Below are 15,823 nucleotides of genomic sequence, written 5' to 3' on the forward strand. Positions count from 1 at the left end.
AAGCGATTGAGCTAATCGGCCACTTTTGCCCCATATCTACTCTCTTTTAATGAACTTGCTCTAATTTTGAGCCAGCTACTGACCTCTCAAAGCTTGATCTGTCCACAGTGAAAGGTAAAATACGTTGAAAGTTGACTAATTCTTAGAGAGACCATCAAAAGCATAGGAACCAATCTTAAATGAGAATTGACAAGCTTTTTTTATATTATGAGCAATATGTTGCCACCAACCACTCTAACTTGTCACGTGATGGGCCAGTAAATTACGCCATTGCTTGGATTAGTTTTTGCCTGCATTACAATTAGTGGTAGACTTAGCTGTCAATATTTACAGTTATATCGAATTCCAGTTGCCCAAAACTTCTTAAAAAACGCTTAGAAACTGAAATCTCTGGCCATACAATAGATTATATTTCTATTTTGCTTCAATTCGTTACTCTGTCATACTTTAAGGTTAACGACGATGTAACATGGCCACTCTCTTGCTCTAACCAAGTTATTTCAAGTTTGTAAATTAATTTTACACATTGGATGGATAAAACCTACGGATCTTTTTCCAAAAGTCACTGGATATGAACAAAAAGCCAAAGGAATGGCCAGCACGGGGGTTGAACCCGCAACCTTGGCGTTATTAGCTCCACGCTCTAACCAATTGAGCTAACCGGCCACTTTTGCCCCATATCTACTCTCTTTTAATGAACTTGCTCTAATTTTGAGCCAGCTACTGACCTCTCAAAGCTTGATCTGTCCACAGTGAAAGGTAAAATACGTTGAAAGATGACTAATTCTTAAAGAGCCCATCAAAAGCATAGGAACCAATCTTAAATGAGAATTGACAAGCTTTTTTTATATTATGAGCAATATGTTGCCACCAACCACTCTAACTTGTCACGTGATGAGCCAGTAAATTACGCCATTGCTTGGATTAGTTTTTGCCTGCATTACAATTAGTGATAGACTGGGCTGTCAATATTTACAGTTATATCGAATTCCAGTTGCCCAAAACTTCTTAAAAAACGCTTAGAAACTGAAATCTCTGGCCATACAATAGATTATATTTCTATTTTGCTTCAATTCGTTACTCTGTCATACTTTAAGGTTAACGACGATGTAACATGGCCACTCTCTTACTCTAACCAAGTTATTTCAAGTTTGTAAATTAATTTTACACATTGGATAGATAAAACCTACGGATCTTTTTCCAAAAGTCACTGGATGTGAACAGAAAGCCAAACGAATGGCCAGCACGGGGGTCGAACCCGCAAGCTTGGCGTTATTAGCACCACGCTTTAACCGATTGAGCTAACCGGCCACTTTTGCCCCACATCTACTCTCTTTTAATGAACTTGCTCTAATTTTGAGCCAGCTACTGACCTCTCAAAGCTTGATCTGTCCACAGTGAAAGGTAAAATACGTTGAAAGTTGACTAATTCTTAGAGAGCCCATCAAAAGCATAGGAACCAATCTTAAATGAGAATTGACAAGCTTTTTTTATATTATGAGCAATATGTTGCCACCAACCACTCTAACTTGTCACGTGATGAGCCAGTAAATTACGCCATTGCTTGGATTAGTTTTTGCCTGCATTACAATAAGTGATAGACTTAGCTGTCAATATTTACAGTTATATCGAATTCCAGTTGCCCAACACTTCTTAAAAAACGCTTAGAAACTGAAATCTCTGGCCATACAATAGATTATATTTCTATTTTGCTTCAATTCGTTACTCTGTCATACTTTAAGGTTAACGACGATGTAACATGGCCACTCTCTTACTCTAACCAAGTTATTTCAAGTTTGTAAATTAATTTTACACATTGGATGGATAAAACCTACGGATCTTTTTTTTTTCTTTTTTTTTTGCCAGCTACTGACCTCTCAAAGCTTGATCTGTCCACAGTGAAAGGTAAAATACGTTGAAAGTTGACTAATTCTTAGAGAGCCCATCAAAAGCATAGGAACCAATCTTAAATGAGAATTGACAAGCTTTTTTTATATTATGAGCAATATGTTGCCACGAACCACTCCAACTTGTCACGTGATGAGCCAGTAAATTACGCCATTGCTTGGATTAGTTTTTGCCTGCATTACAATTAGTGATAGACTTAGCTGTCAATATTTACAGTTATATCGAATTCCAGTTGCCAAAAACTTCTTAAACAACACTTAGAAACTGAAATCTCTGGCCATAAAATAGATTATTTTTCTATTTTGCTTCAATTCGCTTGGATTAGTTTTGCCTGCATTACAATTAGTGATAGACTTAGCTGTCAATATTTACAGTTATATCGAATTCCAGTTGCCCAAAACTTCTTAAAAAAACGCTTAGAAACTGAATTCTCTGGCCATACAATAGATTATATTTCTATTTTGCTTCAATTCGTTACTCTGTCATACTTTAAGGTTAACGACGATGTAACATGGCCACTCTCTTACTCTAACCAAGTTATTATAAGTTTGTAAATTAATTTTACACATTGGATGAATAAAACCTACGGATCTTTTTCCAAAAGTCACTGGATGTGAACAGAAAGCCAAAGGAATGGCCAGCACGGGGGTCGAACCCGCAACCATGGCTTTATTAGCACCACGCTCTAACCAATTGAGCTAACCGGCCACTTTTGCCCCAGATCTACACTCTTTTAATGAACTTGCTTTAATTTTGAGCCAGCTACTGACCTCTCAAAGCTTGATCTGTCCACAGAGAAAGGTAAAATACGTTGAAAGTTGACTAATTCTTAGAAAGCCCATCAAAAGCATAGGAACCAATCTTAAATGAGAATTGACAAGCTTTTTTTATATTATGAGCAATATGTTGCCACCAACCACTCTAACTTGTCACGTGATGAGCCAGTAAATTACGCCATTGCTTGGATTAGTTTTTGCCTGCATTACAATTAGTGATAGACTTAGCTGTCAATATTTACAGTTATATCGAATTCCAGTTGCCCAAAACTTCTTAAAAAACGCTAAGAAACTGAAATCTCTGGCCATACAATAGATTATATTTCTATTTTGCTTCAATTCGTTACTCTGTCATACTTTAAGGTTAACGACGATGTAACATGGCCACTCTCTTACTCTAACCAAGTTATTTCAAGTTTGTAAATTAATTTTACACATTGGATGGATAAAACCTACGGATCTTTTTCCAAAAGTCACTGGATGTGAACAGAAAGCAAAGGGAATGGCAAGCACGGGGGTTGAACCAGCAACCTTGGCGTTATTAGCACCACGCTCTAACCGATTGAGCTAACCGGCCACTTTTGCCCCATATCTACTCTCTTTTATTGAACTTGCTCTAATTTTGAGCCAGCTACTGACCTATCAAAGCTTGATCTGTCCACAGTGAAAGGTAAAATACGTTGAAAGTTGACTAATTCTTAGAGAGCCCATCAATAGCATAGGAACCAATATTAAATGAGAATTGACAAGCTTTTTTTTATATTATGAGCAATATGTTGCCACTAACCACTCTAACTTGTCACGTGATGAGCCAGAAAATCCAAAGGAATGGCCAGCACGGGGGTCGAACTTGGAACCTTGGCGTTATTAGCACCACGCTCTAACCGATTAAGCTAACCGGCCACTTTTGCCCCATTTCTACTCTCGTTTAATGAACTTGCTCTAATTTTGAGCCAGCTACTGACCTCTCAAAGCTTGATCTGTCCACAGTGAAAGGTAAAATACGTTGAAAGTTGACTAATTCTTAGAGAGCCCATCAAAAGCATAGGAACCAATCTTAAATGAGAATTGACAAGCTTTTTTTATATTATGAGCAATATGTTGCCACCAACCGCTCTAACTTGTCACGTGATGAGCCAGTAAATTACGCCATTGCTTGGATTAGTTTTTGCCTGCATTACAATTAGTGATAGACTTAGCTGTCAATATTTACAGTTATATCGAATTCCAGTTGCCCAAAACTTCTTAAAAAACGCTTAGAAACTGAAATCTCTGGCCATACAATAGATTATATTTCTATTTTGCTTCAAGTTGCTTGGATTAGTTTTGCCTGCATTACAATTAGTGATAGACTTAGCTGTCAATATTTACAGTTATATCGAATTCCAGTTGCCCAAAACTTCTTAAAAAACGCTTAGAAACTGAAATCTCTGGCCATACAATAGATTATATTTCTATTTTGCTTCAATTCGTTACTCTGTTATACTTTAAGGTTAACGACGATGTAACATGGCCACTCTCTTAATCTTACCAAGTTATTTCAAATTTGTAAATTAATTTTACACTATGGATGGATAATATTTACGGATCTTTTTCCAAAAGTCACTGGATGTGAACAGAAAGCCAAAGGAATGGCCAGCACGGGGGTCGAACCCGCAACCTTGGCGTTATTAGCACCACGCTCTAACCGATTAAGCTAACCGGCCACTTTTTCCCCATATCTACTCTCTTTTAATGAACTTGCTCTAATTTTGAGCCAGCTACTGACCTCTCAAAGCTTGACCTGTCCACAGTGAAAGGTAAAATACGTTGAAAGTTGACTAATTCTTAGAGAGCCCATCAAAAGCATAGGAACCAATCTTAAATGAGAATTGACAAGCTTTTTTTATATTATGAGCAATATGTTGCCACCAACCACTCTAACTTGTCACGTGATGAGCCAGTAAATTACGCCATTGCTTGGATTAGTTTTTGCCTGCATTACAATTAGTGATAGACTTAGCTGTCAATATTTACAGTTATGTCGAATTCCAGTTGCCCAAAACTTCTTAAAAAACGCTTAGAAACTGAAATCTCTTGCCATACAATAGATTATATTTCTATTTTGCTTCAAGTTGCTTGGATTAGTTTTGCCAGCATTACAATTAGTGATAGACTTAGCTGTCAATATTAACAGTTATATCGAATTCCAGTTGCCCAAAACTTCTTAAAAAACACTTAGAAACTTAAATCTCTGGCCATACAATAGATTATATTTCTATTTTGCTTCAATTCGTTACTCTGTCATACTTTTAGGTTAACGACGATGTAACATGGCCACTCTCTTACTCTAACCAAGTTATTTCAAGTTTGTAAATTAATTTTACACATTGGATGGATAAAACCTACGGATCTTTTTCCAAAAGTCACTGGATGTGAACAGAAAGCCAAAGCAATGGCCAGCACGGGGGTCGAACCCGCAACCTTGGCGTTATTTTCACCACGCTCTAACCGATTGAGCTAGCCGGCCACTGTTGCCCCATATCTACTCTCTTTTAATGAACTTGCTCTAATTTTGAGCCAGCTACTAACCTCTCAAAGCTTGATCTGTCCACAGTGAAAGGTAAAATACGTTGAAAGTTGACTAATTCTTAGAGAGCCCATCAAAAGCATAGGAACTAGTGATGAGCGAGCATGCTTGTCACTACTCGGTACTCGCACGAGTATCGCTGTACTCGGGCTGCTCGGCGGGGACCGAGTAATCTCGCGATACTCGTGCTGTACTCGTGGTCTTCATTTCTGCATGTTGGCGCTCTTTTGAGAGCCAGCCCTCATGCAGGGATTGGCTGGCAGACCACTGCAATGCCACAGCCCTGTTAGTTGTGGAATTGCAGTGATTGGCCGGCCTGCACAGCGGGACCGAGCCTTTATATCGGCCGGCGCGCTGTGCTCTGCTCACAGCTATCCAGACAGTGAGTGCAGGGAGAGTGTCGCTGATTCAGGGAAAGCTTTGCGGCCCTTTATAGCTTTTTCAGTTGCAGGGCTGCAAACAGTGTGACCAAAAGTCCTTCTCAGGACTATTCTAGTTGTATACAGGCAGGCAGGGTATAGCCAGGTCGGAGTACAGTAGCAGAGTCCTTCTCAGGACTACTGTTGCTATATACAGGCAGGGTATAGCCAGGTCTGAATACAGGCTAGTGACCAAAAGAGTCCTTGTCAGGACTATTGTACCAGTATACAGGCAGGCAGGCAGGCAGGGTAGTGGTGACCGTATACCAGCCTTCATCATATCTGGGGCTGGTGTACACAGTGTAAAACAGTCCAGATAGTGTCTGACTTGTCTGTAATTGTCGCTCCCCAAAAAAACCTGTTAGGTTATTATTGCGTCCGTGCTTGGTTTTTAAAACCGCACGTGTGTGCCTGTTGGTGGCAGCGTACAGGTGCACTTGTGTGCAATTTCCACACACTTTGATATAACGCACAAGTAGTGAATATACACGTCAGCAGTGCACAGCATTGCAAAATGCGCAAGGGCATTGGCAAGGAACAAGGAAGTGGACGTGATGGTTGTGCAGGCAGAGGCCGAGGTCGTGGGCAAGCTCTAATTTCGCCACAACAAAGGGCCACATCTAGTCGCTCGCACGTCCTGTCCCAAATTCTTGGGGACCGCAGCAGTACACCGCTCTTGAACCAAGACCAGTGTCAACAGGTTGTTAGTTGGATAGCAGATAATGCTTCCAGTCAGATTGGCACCACCACAAACACTCTGTCTTCCACACGGTCAAGTGTCAGTAGCCGTGATACTGCACCGCACATTTCTGAACCTGATCCTCCTTCCTACCACCAGGCTGAGTACACGTCCTCCTCGGACATTAATGATCCCACACTTGGACACTCGGAAGAGCTGTTCACGTTTCCATTCACACATTCTGGCCTCTCGCCAGCTCATATTGAAGTGGGTCATGAGGAGATCGTCTGTACAGATGGCCAAATATTTGAGCAGCCACGTTCTCACGAAGTTGGCAACGTGTCTCAACAAGTGGTGGACGATGATGAGACACAATTGTCAGCAAGTCAGGAGGAGGAGCAGGGTGCGGAAGAGGAAGACGACGTGGTGGATGATCCAGTAACTGACCCAACCTGGCAGGAGGATATGCAGAGCGAGGACAGCAGTGCACAGGGGGAGGGAGGCGTAGCATCACAACAGGCAGTAAGAAGCAGGGTGGTGGCCCCAGGCAGAAGTCAGGCAACCGTTCCCCGGAACAACACGACGACACAAGGTGCCTGTACAAATGTTAGGTCTTCCCGAGTCTGGCAGTTTTTTAAGTTGGATCCAGATGATTCAAAAAAGGCCATTTGCAACACCTGCCGTGCCAGCATCAGCAGGGGTACCAAAACTAGCAGCCTGACCACCACCAGCATGATCAGGCACATGTCAGCCAAGCACCCGACTTTGTGGGAAGTACAACAGAGTCGAGGAGCAGTGCTTGCTGATGTCACTGCTACGTCTTCGCTGGTTGTGCATGCGAGCCAATCCTCTGTCTATGCTGCCTGCGAACAAGCCTCCTCCACTCCTGCACCTGCAGTTGCCTACGCAGAAAGAACACCATCATCAAGCACGTCCTTGTCCCAGCGCAGCGTTCAGTTATCCATTCAGCAAACCTTTGAACGCAGGCGCAAATACACTGCCAACACCCCACATGCCACAGTTCTAAATGCTAACATTTCGCGACTGCTTGCGCTGGAAATGTTGCCTTTTAGGCTGGTGGAGACTGAAGCATTCCGTGACCTGATGGCGGCAGCTGTCCCACGTTACTCGGTCCCCAGCCGCCACTATTTCTCCCGGTGTGCCGTCCCCGCGTTGCATAACCACGTGTCACAAAACATCACACGTGCCCTGAACAACGCTGTTTCACCCAAGGTCCACCTAACCACAGACACGTGGACAAGTGCTTGTGGGCAAGGCCGCTACATCTCGTTGACGGCACACTGGGTTAATATTGTGGAAGCTGGGACCCAGTCTGAGCGAGGGACGGAACACGTCCTTCCCACACCAAGGTTTGCAGGCCCTACCTCAGTCAGTGTTTCACCCACACTCTACAGCTCCGGAATGTCATGCTCTTCAGCCTCCTCCTCCTCCTGCGCATCCTCATCCACTGTGCCCTCCACACCAGTCACAAGCTGGAAGCACTGCAGCACTGCCTCGGCGAAGCGGCAACAGGCTGTGCTGAAGCTAATCTGCATAGGTGACAAACCCCACAATGCAGAAGAGCTGTGGACAGCTCTGAAACAGCAGGCAGATCACTGGCTCACACCTCTGAACCTAAAGCCAGGAAAGGTCGTGTGTGACAATGGCCGGAACCTGGTGGCGGCTTTGAGGCGAGGCCAGCTGACACATGTTCCATGCGTGGCCCATGTGCTCAACCTCGTGGTTCAGCGGTTTATAAAGTCATACCCAGAGCTGTCTGATCTACTGGTAAAAGTTCGCCGCCTGTCTGCACATTTTCGAAAGTCACCTACTGCTTCAGCCGGCCTTGCCGGCTTTCAGCGCCGTTTGCATCTTCCGGCTCACAGACTGGTGTGTGATGTCCCCACGCGTTGGAATTCAACTCTGCACATGTTGGTCAGGATATGTGAGCAGAAGAGGGCAGTTGTTGAGTACCTGCATCACCTAAGCCGTCGGGAAATGGGTCAAACTCCACACATAACACCTGAGGAGTGGAGATGGATGTCAGACCTATGTACCATCCTCCAAAACTTTGAGGACTCCACCAAGATGGTGAGTGGTGATGACGCCATTATTAGCGTCACCATACCGCTACTCTGCCTTCTAAAACGGTCTCTGCTGAAAAACAAACATGATGCATTGCAGGCGGAGCGCGATGAGTTGCAGCAAGAAACAGTAGTGGGTGTGGGTGATAACACACAGCCCAGCCTCGTCTCATCACAACGTGCAGTGGAGGACTATGACGAGGAGGAGGATGAAGACATGGAGCAACTCTCCGGCCAAATTGAGGATATGACATGCACACCAGTCATATCCTCGGTTCAGCGTGGCTGGCCAGAGGACAGGGTAGATGAGGAGGAGGAGGAGGAGGAGGACAGCATGTTCAGTCATCTTGTTGGTCAGGCTACTGAAGTCCTGGCTGTTAAGAGTCTGGCGCACATGGCTGACTTTATGGTAAGCTGCCTGTCTCGTGACCCTCGCGTTAAGAACATCTTGGCCGACAATCATTACTGGTTGGTAACACTGTTAGACCCACGCTACAAGGAGAACTTTTTGTCTCTTATTCCCGTGGAGGAGAGGTCAACCAAAATGCAGCAGTTTCGGAAGGCCATACTCACGGAAGTAGGCAAAGCATTCCCCTCACAAAACGCTAGCGGCATATGTCATGAATCAGTGGACAACCGAGGCGTACAGCCGAGAGAGGCACAAGTCCAATCCGCCAGAGGTAGGGGAACAGTCTTTAAGATGTGGGACAGTTTTCTCAGCCCCTCACGTACCACAGCCCCTGAGGTGCGGGGTAGTGCCACAAGAAATCCTAAGTTTGCCCAGATGCTGAAGGAGTACCTTGCAGATCGAACAACAGTACTCCGACATTCCTCTGTGCCTTATAATTATTGGGTATCCAAGCTGGACACGTGGCATGAATTGGCTCTCTACGCCTTGGAAGTCCTGGCCTGCCCTGCTGCTAGCGTTTTGTCAGAGCGTGTTTTTAGTGCCGCAGGTGGAATCATTACAGATAAACGCACCCGCCTGTCAACTGAAAATGCTGACAGGCTGACTCTGATCAAGATGAACAAGGGTTGGATTGGGCCAGACTTCACCACACCACCAGCAAATGAGAGCGGAATTTAAAGTTTGCCATGTACCTCCACTCACCCATGGGTACACACTTCTGGACTTTGGATAATCGCTGGACTCCTCCTCCTTCTCCTCATGTGCCACCATGATGATGACCGTTACAAATTGCAATACTTAGGCCTTTGTTTCAGGTATACCCCCAGTGGTAAATTTTTTCGCCCATTCTTTGCAGAATGGACATTACAACAACAGGAGACCCGCTCCTTTGCAATGGGAACAATGTTTTGAGGCCCTCATGCACGTCTCTACCCAGGGACAACGTGGAGCCTCCCAATTTTTGGCTGCCCTGCCTAAGGGCTATACTATAATACACCCACTTCCTTAAAATGGACACTTAATGTTTTGAGGCCTTCATGCACGTCTCTACCCAGGGACACGTGGAGCCTCCCAATTTTTGGCTGCCCTGCCTAAGGGCTATACTATAATACACCCACTTCCTTAAAATGGACACTTAATGTTTTGAGGCCCTCATGCACGTCTCTACCCAGGGACAACGTGGAGCCTCCCAATTTTTGGCTGCCCTGCCTAAGGGCTATACTATAATACACCCACTTCCTTAAAATGGACACTTAATGTTTTGAGGCCCTCATGCACGTCTCTACCCAGGGACAACATGGAGCCTCCCAATTTTTGGCTGCCCTGGCAAAGGGCTATACTGAAATAGACCCACTTCCTTACAATGGGCACTTCAGGTTTAAAGGCCCTCATGCACGTCTCTACCCAGGGACAACGTGGAGCCTCCCAATTTTTGGCTGCCCTGCCTAAGGGCTATACAATAATACACCCACTTCCTTAAAATGGACACTTAATGTTTTGAGGCCCTCATGCACGTCTCTACCCAGGGACAACGTGGAGCCTCCCAATTTTTGGCTGCCCTGCCTAAGGGCTATACTATAATACACCCACTTCCTTAAAATGGACACTTAATGTTTTGAGGCCCTCATGCACGTCTCTACCCAGGGACAATGTGGAGCCTCCCAATTTTTGGCTGCCCTGGCAAAGGGCTATACTGAAATAGACCCACTTCCTTACAATGGGCACTTCAGGTTTAAAGGCCCTCATGCACGTCTCTACCCAGGGACAACGTGGAGCCTCCCAATTTTTGGCTGCCCTGCCTAAGGGCTATACTACAATAGACCCACTTCCTTCCAATGGGCACTTCAGGTTTACAGGCCCTCATGCACGTCTGTATGCAGGGGCATTGGTGAACCTCACAATTTTGGACTGCCCTGGCAAAGGAAAATACTACAAAGACTCACTTCCTCAAAATGGGCACATTAGACTCAAGAGGCCTTCATGTACGTCTCTTCTCAGGGACATCGGAGTGCCACACAATGTTTTCACGTAAAATCTTTCATGTATTAATCTCAAAAAGTAACATACACCAGCTCTATCTCACTATTGGGTATGTGCCCTTAACATTTCCGCCATGAAAAATCATTTTGGGGTCATTTTGGAAGGTTTTCTGGTGAGTTCGTAAAAATGGCGTAAAACGCGGACAAAATTGTTCACAGCTGTGACTTTTCAGTGATAAATGCTTCAAGGGGTCTTCCCCATGCTGTTGCCATGTCATTTGAGCACTCTTCTAAGACTTTTGTGACATTTTTAGGGTTTCTCCATGCTGCCGGGGGGTCATTTCACAAAAATACTCGGGTCTCCCATAGGATAACATTGGGCTCGTTGCTCGGCCCGAGTACACGAGTATCTTGGGATGCTCGGCCCGAGCTTCGAGCACCCGAGCTTTTTAGTACTCGCTCATCACTAATAGGAACCAATCTTAAATGAGAATTGACAAGCTTTTTTTATATTATGAGCAATATGTTGCCACCAACCACTCTAACTTGTCACGTGATGAGCCAGTAAATTACGCCATTGCTTGGATTAGTTTTTGCCTGCATTACAATTAGTGATAGACTTAGCTGTCAATATTTACAGTTATATCGAATTCCAATTGCCCAAAACTTCTTAAAAAACGCTAAGAAACTGAAATCTCTGGCCATACAATAGATTATATTTCTATTTTGCTTCAATTCGTTACTCTGTCATACTTTAAGGTTAACGACGATGTAACATGGCCACTCTCTTACTCTAACCAAGTTATTTCAAGTTTGTAAATTAATTTTACACATTGGATGGATAAAACCTACGGATCTTTTTCCAAAAGTCACTGGATGTGAACAGAAAGCCAAAGGAATGGCCAGCACGGGGGTCAAACCCGCAACCTTGGCGTTATTAGCACCACGCTCTAACCGATTAAGCTAACCGGCCACTTTTGCCCCATATCTACTCTCTTTTAATGAACTTGCTCTAATTTTGAGCCAGCTACTGACCTCTCAAAGCTTGACCTGTCCACAGTGAAAGGTAAAATACGTTGAAAGTTGACTAATTCTTAGAGAGCCCATCAAAAGCATAGGAACCAATCTTAAATGAGAATTGACAAGCTTTTTTTATATTATGAGCAATATGTTGCCACCAACCACTCTAACTTGTCACGTGATGAGCCAGTAAATTACACCATTGCTTGGATAAGTTTTTGCCTGCATTACAATTAGTGATAGACTTAGCTGTCAATATTTACAGTTATATCGAATTCCAGTTGCCCAAAACTTCTTAAAAAACGCTTAGAAACTGAAATCTCTGGCCATACAATAGATTATATTTCTATTTTGCTTCAAGTTGCTTGGATTAGTTTTGCCTGCATTACAATTAGTGATAGACTTAGCTGTCAATATTAACAGTTATATCGAATTCCAGTTGCCCAAAACTTCTTAAAAAACACTTAGAAACTGAAATCTCTGGCCATACAATAGATTATATTTCTATTTTGCTTCAATTCGTTACTCTGTCGTACTTTAAGGTTAACGACGATGTAACATGGCCACTTTCTTACTCTAACCAAGTTATTTCAAGTTTGTAAATTAATTTTACACATTGGATGGATAAAACCTACGGATCTTTTTCCAAAAGTCACTGGATGTGAACAGAAAGCCAAAGGAATGGCCAGCACATGGGTCGAACCCGCAACCTTGGTGTTATTAGCACCATGCTCTAACCGATTGAGCTAGCCGGCCACTTTTGCCCCATAGCTACTCTCTTTTAATGAACTTGCTCTAATTTTGAGCCAGCTACTGACCTCTCAAAGCTTGATCTGTCCACAGTGAAAGGTAAAATACGTTGAAAGTTGACTAATTCTTAGAGAGCCCATCAAAAGCATAGGAACAAATCTTAAATGAGAATTGACAAGCCTTTTTTATATTATGAGCAATATGTTGCCACCAACCACTCTAACTTGTCACGTGATGAGCCAGTAAATTACGCCATTGCTTGGATCAGTTTTTGCCTGCATTACAATTAGTGATAGACTTAGCTGTCAATATTTACAGTTATATCGAATTCCAGTTGCCAAAAACTTCTTAAAAAACGCTAAGAAACTGAAATATCTGGCCATACAATAGATTATATTTCTATTTTGCTTCAATTCGTTACTCTGTCATACTTTAAGGTTAACGATGATATAACATGGCAACTCTCTTACTCTAACCAAGTTAGTTCAAGTTTGTAAATTAATTTTACACATTGGATGGATAAAACTTACGGATCTTTTTCCAAAAGTCACTGGATGTGAACAAAAAGCCAAAGGAATGGCCAGCACGGGGGTCGAACCCGCAACCTTGGCGTTATTAGCACCACGCTCTAACCGATTAAGCTAACCGGCCACTTTTGCCCCATATCTACTCTCTTTTAATGAACTTGCTCTAATTTTGAGCCAGCTACTGACCTCTCAAAGCTTGACCTGTCCACAGTGAAAGGTAAAATACGTTGAAAGTTGACTAATTCTTAGAGAGCCCATCAAAAGCATAGGAACCAATCTTAAATGAGAATTGACAAGCTTTTTTTATATTATGAGCAATATGTTGCCACCAACCACTCTAACTTGTCACGTGATGAGCCAGTAAATTACGCCATTGCTTGGATTAGTTTTTGCCTGCATTACAATTAGTGATAGACTTAGCTGTCAATATTTACAGTTATATCGAATTCCAGTTGCCCAAAACTTCTTAAAAAACGCTAAGAAACTGAAATCTCTGGCCATACAATAGATTATATTTCTATTTTGCTTCAATTCGTTACTCTGTCATACTTTAAGGTTAACGACGATGTAACATGGCCACTCTCTTACTCTAACCAAGTTATTTCAAGTTTGTAAATTAATTTTACACATTGGATGGATAAAACCTACGGATCTTTTTCCAAAAGTCACTGGATGTGAACAGAAAGCCAAAGGAATGGCCAGCACGGGGGTCGAACCCGCAACCTTGGCGTTATTAGCACCATGCTCTAACCGATTAAGCTAACCGGCCACTTTTGCCCCATATCTACTCTCTTTTAATGAACTTGCTCTAATTTTGAGCCAGCTACTGACCTCTCAAAGCTTGACCTGTCCACAGTGAAAGGTAAAATACGTTGAAAGTTGACTAATTCTTAGAGAGCCCATCAAAAGCATAGGAACCAATCTTAAATGAGAATTGACAAGCTTTTTTTTATATTATGAGCAATATGTTGCCACCAACCACTCTAACTTGTCAAGTGATGAACCAGTAAATTACGCCATTGCTTGGATACGTTTTTGCCTGCATTACAATTAGTGATAGACTTAGCTGTCAATATTTACAGTTATATCGAATTCCAGTTGCCCAAAACTTCTTAAAAAACGCTTAGAAACTGAAATCTCTGGCCATACAATAGATTATATTTCTATTTTGCTTCAAGTTGCTTGGATTAGTTTTGCCTGCATTACAATTAGTGATAGACTTAGCTGTCAATATTAACAGTTATATCGAATTCCAGTTGCCCAAAACTTCTTAAAAAACACTTAGAAACTGAAATCTCTGGCCATACAATAGATTATATTTCTATTTTGCTTCAATTCGTTACTCTGTCGTACTTTAAGGTTAACGACGATGTAACATGGCCACTCTCTTACTCTAACCAAATTATTTCAAGTTTGTAAATTAATTTTACACATTGGATGGATAAAACCTACGGATCTTTTTCCAAAAGTCACTGGATGTGAACAGAAAGCCAAAGGAATGGCCAGCACGGGGGTCGAACCCGCAACCTTGGCGTTATTAGCACCACGCTCTAACCGATTGAGCTAACCGGCCACTTTTGCCCCAAATCTACTCTCTTTTAATGAACTTGATCTAATTTTGAGCCAGCTACTGACCTCTCAAAGCTTGACCTGTCCACAGTGAAAGGTAAAATACGTTGAAAGTTGACTAATTCTTAGAGAGCCCATCAAAAGCATAGGAACCAATCTTAAATGAGAATTGACAAGCTTTTTTTTATATTATGAGCAATATGTTGCCACCAACCACTCTAACTTGTCACGTGATGAGCCAGTAAATTACGCCATTGCTTGGATTAGTTTTTGCCTGCATTACAATTAGTGATAGACTTAGCTGTCAATATTTACAGTTATATCGAATTCCAGTTGCCCAAAACTTCTTAAAAAACACTTAGAAACTGAAATCTCTGGCCATACAATAGATTATATTTCTATTTTGCTTCAATTCGTTACTCTGTGATACTTTAAGGTTAACGACGATGTAACATGGCCACTCTCTTACTCTAACCAAGTTATTTCAAGTTTGTAAATTAATTTTACACATTGGATGGATAAAACCTACGGATCTTTTTCCAAAAGTCACTGGATGTGAACAGAAAGCCAAAGGAATGGCCAGCACGGGGGTCGAACCCGCAACCTTGGCGTTATCAGCACCACGCCCTAACCGATTAAGCTAACCGGCCACTTTTGCCCCATATCTACTCTCTTTTAATGAACTTGCTCTAATTTTGAGCCAGCTACTGACCTCTCAAAGCTTGACCTGTCCACAGTGAAAGGTAAAATACGTTGAAAGTTGACTAATTCTTAGAGAGCCCATCAAAAGCATAGGAACCAATCTTAAATGAGAATTGACAAGCTTTTTTTATATTATGAGCAATATGTTGCTACCAACCACTCTAACTTGTCACGTGATGAGCCAGTAAATTACGCCATTGCTTGGATTAGTTTTTGCCTGCATTACAATTAGTGATAGACTTAGCTGTCAATATTTACAGTTATATCGAATTCCAGTTGCCCAAAACTTCTTAAAAAACGCTTAGAAACTGAAATCTCTGGCCATACAATAGATTATATTTCTATTTTGCTTCAAGTTGCTTGGATTAGTTTTGCCTGCATTACAATTAGTGAAAGACTTAGCTGTCAATATTTACAGTTATATCGAATTCC

General features: G+C 42.5%; 5 non-coding genes across 5 annotated transcripts; all 5 read right to left on the minus strand.

Moving 5' to 3' along the window:
- Nucleotides 1-4,316: 4,316 nt before the first annotated feature.
- On the minus strand, nucleotides 4,317-4,390 carry TRNAI-AAU (transfer RNA isoleucine (anticodon AAU)). Its single transcript has one exon. It is a non-coding gene; the product is annotated as a tRNA-Ile (tRNA).
- An 8,780-nt stretch (nucleotides 4,391-13,170) lies between these two features.
- Nucleotides 13,171-13,244, minus strand: TRNAI-AAU (transfer RNA isoleucine (anticodon AAU)). The gene has a single exon. It is a non-coding gene; the product is annotated as a tRNA-Ile (tRNA).
- A 571-nt stretch (nucleotides 13,245-13,815) lies between these two features.
- Nucleotides 13,816-13,889, minus strand: TRNAI-AAU (transfer RNA isoleucine (anticodon AAU)). Its single transcript has one exon. It is a non-coding gene; the product is annotated as a tRNA-Ile (tRNA).
- A 730-nt stretch (nucleotides 13,890-14,619) lies between these two features.
- TRNAI-AAU (transfer RNA isoleucine (anticodon AAU)) lies at nucleotides 14,620-14,693 on the minus strand. Its single transcript has one exon. It is a non-coding gene; the product is annotated as a tRNA-Ile (tRNA).
- Nucleotides 14,694-15,265: 572 nt separating this feature from the next.
- On the minus strand, nucleotides 15,266-15,339 carry TRNAI-GAU (transfer RNA isoleucine (anticodon GAU)). The gene has a single exon. It is a non-coding gene; the product is annotated as a tRNA-Ile (tRNA).
- Between the last annotated feature and the right edge of the window lie 484 nt (nucleotides 15,340-15,823).

Source organism: Anomaloglossus baeobatrachus, chromosome 4 (genome assembly GCF_048569485.1).
Source record: "Anomaloglossus baeobatrachus isolate aAnoBae1 chromosome 4, aAnoBae1.hap1, whole genome shotgun sequence".
Taxonomy (NCBI): Eukaryota; Metazoa; Chordata; class Amphibia; order Anura; family Aromobatidae; genus Anomaloglossus; species Anomaloglossus baeobatrachus.